The sequence below is a fragment of the Pseudorasbora parva genome, chromosome 15, assembly GCF_024679245.1.
Source record: "Pseudorasbora parva isolate DD20220531a chromosome 15, ASM2467924v1, whole genome shotgun sequence".
In the NCBI taxonomy this organism is placed as follows: domain Eukaryota; kingdom Metazoa; phylum Chordata; class Actinopteri; order Cypriniformes; family Gobionidae; genus Pseudorasbora; species Pseudorasbora parva.
In genome coordinates, this window is record NC_090186.1 from 3,804,615 (window position 1) to 3,810,638 (window position 6,024).

A 6,024-nucleotide genomic window follows, 5' to 3' on the forward strand; every position below is an offset into this window, starting at 1 on the left:
CTTTCGGACAGTTCGTTTCAGTGATCCGGTTCAAAAAACCGGATCACCGGTTCTTTTACGTCTTTACGTAATGACGTCATTTCTATCATCCCGGCGGATGAAAATACATTCAAACACATCCATTTAAAGTATTTGTAATCAAAACTTAGTATAGTAATAATTATAATTGACATCATCATCATCTTGGAAACATTTTTTCATTTATGTTTTTCAAAAGCACTCAATACAGTTCACCAAATCGAACTGAATCGATTGTTACAGCATCTACTTCAAGATATTAGTTTTATTTCTAATTTGAGAGACTGTCACTGTCACTGTCGTGCAAACACTGATGTTTTACACGGATTAAATAAACATACATTGACATAATAGGCCTACTTACACAAATCCTCAGTGTTCACCCGGGCTCATGTATTATCAGCATCAGCTGTCCCACTCCGAGAGAAACAGTTCGGTTACGACGCTCTCACGCATGCTCAGTATCTCAGCTCACCGGTTCTCAGAATCAAACATGACCGAAAGATCGAACGTGTCCGATAGAAACGGTTCTCAATTCTGTACCGGTGATCCGTTGCAACCGGTCGATCTGACTCGAGAACCGCTGTATCAGTGTGTGTGTGTGTGTGTGTGTGTGTGTGTGCTGAGCACAGGGTGCTGAGCTGCGAACTGCTGCAAGCTGAATATCAAACCTACTGTTTTGATTACATGTATTTTAAAATCTTTATCGACTTAGAAATTAAATAAGTTAAAGCTGTTCCTGAAAATATCATGCATTATTGATAAAACAAAAAATGTTTAATTTGACCGTTTTACAATCTATTGTTTCCAAAACTTTAAAATAATACAGTGACAGCTTTGTTATAATGTTTCCAAACGTGATTAGTTTTAAATACACTTAACCTGCATTTCGTTCCTCTGAACAAATAACACGCATGCGCAGCTCATCGGCTCATCGGTTCTCAGTATCGAACGTGTCCGATAGAAACGGTTTTGATTCTGTACTGCTGATCCGAGGATCCGACAATCCGGTACTTTCGGTTACACGCGCATGCTCAGTATCAGCTGCTCGTGAGTTCATCAGATCTCTCAGCAAAACATGTCTCACTTCAGCTAACGATTGGAGTTACAACATCTACTTCAAGATATTCGTTTTATTTCTAGTTTGAGAGTCTGTCACTGATGGCAGAAAGTTAATATCTACAGTATTTGTGGGATCAGCCCTGATTTGAGACGCGAACCGTTTAGAACGATTCAGTTCGATTTGGTGAACTGGTTCGACCGGTTCACTATAAAGATCCGGTTAAAAAGAACGATTCGTTCGCGAACCGGACATCACTATGAGGTATTAGGATCTCACTTGAGAGCACAATCACCTTCAGGTAGTATCAAAACAAGCCAATAGACATTAGAGAGTGAGATCTGCGTTTAAGGAAGCGTGTAGCACTCACTCATTAAGCTTTCGCTTTGCATTTAAATTTAGATTTAATCATTTAGCGGACGCTTTTATCCAAAGCGACTTACAAAAAAAGGGTAGAGCAATAGAAGCAACGAAACAAACAAGGCCAACAACCTGTAAGAGCTGTAAGAAATCTCAATTAATTAGCACAGTACACAATTTTTTTTTTTTTTTTTTTTTTATATATAGCCAGCTACAACAAATACTCACATACGGAAAATACAGAACACTGGATTTTGATAGCTATGATAACAACCCATTAGGACTAAGGCTGATGCCCCAACTGTTGTCGTTAATGCGGATTCAGTGGCCCAATGGGTTGGTTTTGTATGGCATTCTAGCTAAACGCGCAGCAATAGCCATCGACAGCAAAAACTCACGGACGCAAAATACAGAACACTGGATTTTGGTAGCTATGATAACTATGTAACATACCCGCCTGAAGGCACAAATCCGGATCAGAGACGTAGATATGATCAGTAAGTGCTATTCTGTATTGGTCAAGTGCAATAGGAAAAGTGCAATTGGAAAAGATGTGTCTTAAGATGGCTTTGGAGCACAGTGTTTTTAAACTGATTCTGCTCTGCATTCATTATTCTTTGGTACAAGACAACCGGAAAGAAGGTCGACATGGAGTGTTAGTGTGACAGTGTGTGTGTTTACGTGCACGTTCTTAAGCCGATTATGCCTAGTAAACCGACAATGAACATGGTCATGTAAAGCGGTAACCTGTTTTCTTTTATCGGAGTAAGGTCATAAACGGCGTAAGCATAAACAGGTCAGAACAGGTCGTTTTTTGCCTCTTACCCTGATTTTGCGCTGCATGTAAACGCATTAACCTGCTTTGTGTCGGCTTATTGAAGTGCGCATGTGTGATAGGTGACAAAAACACAAACTTATTAAAGTTACCTCCTGAGTCCTGAGGTGATTCAAAATATGATGGGGGAGGGGTGAGTTCTGTTTCAACTGTCAGTCCAACCAGTAACCCAAAAATTGGGTTACACAAAAAAACAACCCAACACTGAGAAAATAACCCAATAAAATGACCCAACAGTCTCAACCCAGCGGTTGGGTTAAAAAAATAACTCAGCATTTTTTAGAGCGTAGACCACATTTAAATGCATCCAGACAGAGCGAGCTAGCATTTTAAATGAAATAAGGACATATATCACAAACGCAGACTCTTTTAAGACCCAGAAAATTGTAAAGATGTGTTCTCATCTCATACAGCAGAAGTAGAATAACACAGATCAAGAAAGCAATATTATGAGATTCTTACATTTTGGTAGCCCGTCTGGAAAACACACAGCCCCGGGACGTTGAGCTTTGGGAGCCCTGAGATGTCTGAGTCCAGAGTGCTAAAGGTATGCTCTGTTAGACACGTACACACAAGCAAAACAATCTATAACAATGCAATACTATTACATATAAAAACACGTTTTACTCACATAAGTGTGTTGCACCATTCCTGTCGGGCATGGGCGTCGCTAGGCCCTTTTTAGGGGGCTTCAGTCCCCCTTAACTTATGCCTCAGCCCCCCTAAAAAATATCCCGTTTCTTAGTCTGTCTCTCCAATCCGCAGCGGCTCTGAGCAAAGCGCAGTGCACGGCAGAAGCAGAGGTGTGTGTGTAAATCTGAGCATCCGTCACCGCTCGTCAATGTCAAAATATTTGATAAAACCAATCAAATCAGAGTAGGCGGGCTTTATGGTCACACAGAAACTGCTGAGGCTGAGCGTAAATTTTGCGCAACTCGACGTCAAGTAAGATAAATATATGCTGCTAAACTAAACATTCATGTTTGACAGCTGCTGCTCAAACTCAGAAATGTTAAACAAAAGAAAAAAACATTTTAGGCAAATGAATAAACTTTTGTCTAATTTCGCCATTTTTAACTGAAAATATGCCTATGTGAATCATAATGTATAGGCCTTAACGAACAATAAATATTAACCAAGCCATTTTAATCAGATTAGGCATAAGATTAATAATGAATGTGTATATATTATAAATTAATATAATTCTATTTGTAACATTCGGTAAATAAAAAAACCCTGTATTGGGCATTAATGAATGTGTTCATATTGGGAATTTAATAAACTTAAAACTTTGATAAACAGTAAATTAACATGTCTAAGAAAATTATTCATGAAACATATAAATATCAGTATGTTAATATGTAAACCGTATGTTTACTTTATTTACTGACAAAAACAGAACAAAATATCAGTCAAAGCTCAGCGTTATGAGGGGAAGAGACGGGACAAGATAAAAACAGTGAAAAAGAGAGATGTGGACATAAGAAAGACAAATAATCTACTGCCTAGTGGCATGGTTTTCAAGCTATTGTTATCTAATTATTAATTAACATCTCTAATTAACATCTTAAAATGCACATATGTAGATCATAGAAATCAACATTTTCTTAGGGGAGCATGCCCCGAACCAGCCTAACATTTGGGACAGTATGGCCATGCAGTAAGGTGTTAATATTTGCTTTATAAGTAATAATAAACAGCCAATATCTTCTGGGTAATAATAATAATAATAATGCGTTCGATTTATATAGCGCTTTTCTAGGCACTCAAAGCGCTTTACATTGAAGGGGGGAATCTCCTCAACCACCACCAATGTGCAGCATCCACCTGGATGATGCGACGGCAGCCATTTTGCGCCAGAACGCTCACCACACACCAGCTGATTGGTGGAGAGGAGACTGAGTGATGAAGCCAATCAGGATATGGGGATTATTAGGAGGCCATGATGGACAGGGGCCAGTGGGCAAATTTGGCCAGGATGCCGGGGTTACACCCCTACTCTTTTCCCGAAAGACATCCTGGGATTTTTAATGACCACAGAGAGTCAGGACCTCGGTTTAACGTCTCATCCGAAGGACGGTATGCATGTTTGTAAGCTAGTTATTAGTTAATAGCGCAATTTGAACATTAAACGTTACCATTTTTTCTACAGGCCCACCCTCAATGGGGGCAGAGCCCCCCTAAAATGAAAATCTTAGAAACGTCCCTGCTGTCTGGTCCGATATAGAAGAACAGCATTGTGAGATTTGTTTACAAACGGTTCCCCAGTGAAATGAAGCGAACTCCATTTCTTCCCCATGTCAGCCAGAACTTCATTAAAAATAAAGTTTAACCACACATTGCTAATATTAGGATCCGAAGGAAGCTTATGCGGCGACTGTGTTCTTAGACTGTAGGTTCTTCCACAACCAGGAATATCTTGCTATATTCTTCGGCATGTTCCGATCAGTCTGTGGGCGGGGCTACTGAATTACACCTGCTTATTATTCTGTAGAGGCGGAGTTTCGTCAGTCCATGACGTCAAGATGCGAACACGATCGTTTTCTGGGCCTGGTGTCTATAAAAGCTTTTCTTTGACTAACAAGCACGTTTTCAGCTCTGAAACTTACAGGATAATCTTATATTACCATGACCTTTTATAAATCAACAGCTCAAGGGAAAGCTGATTCCTCAATTCATCACCCCTTTAAAAACATGAACCAACACCAAAACACCCTGTGACAGCTTTCTGTCTGTTTCTGCCATCCCTTCGCCACCTCCTCGTCCTCCTCGCCTTCTTTTTATGGCACGGGGACGTTACGTTAGGGTGACCCTAATTGGGGGAGACTTTTTTTTTGTGTGTGGAAATGTTCTGTCACACCTTCATTTGTTTCTCCACTAGAAGTACATAATGTATGCAAAATACCTTCCAGATAATTTGTCATTTAGGGTCTGCTCAAAGAATGCAACTTCCAAGTATGCCATCCTTGGCCTTCAGACTTTCCCCTTTCCCCTTTCACTTTTATTGGCAATGTTCTTTGAGTATATCTTCACCGAATAGGGTACAGTGAAGTTCTGTGTTCTGGTTTTTAACCTAATTCACCGTTTACTGATGGTCTTTTATAATTATTAAGTGTGTGCTGTTATGGCCATTAAGACACAATTTCAATTTTGTTGAGCCCACCCCAAAAGTCCAGTTTTAGACCAGACTCCCATGGGTGAACACACACACACACACACACACACACACACACACACACACACACACACACACACACACACACACACACACACACACACACACACACACACACACACACACACACACACACACACACACACGGGGGAACAGGTGCATTTGATATTTAAACAACGAGGAGCTGGATGCACTCTAAAACTGATAGGTCAAAAACAACCCAAGTTGGGTTGAAAATGGACAAACCCAGAAATTGGGTTGTTTGAACCCATTGAATGGATTTATTCAAACAACCCAATTTCTGGGTTTGTCCATTTTTAATCCAACTTGGGTTGTTTTTAACCCAGGATTCAACGAGTGTAGTGTGAACAGGACTTTAGTTTGTATCACATCTCGGCCAGAGCCGTTGAGCTCGGTAAAGCTGCAGTTTCCTCCTAATCTCTAATTTTTTCTCCTAATATCCTCCATATTGCTTAAATTACAGCATTCTGAGCAGAACTAACGTGAAACAAGACTTTATTCAGCCCAATGGAAAGCATGTGTACACTGTCTGAATCGTTCCCTATCCCATATAGT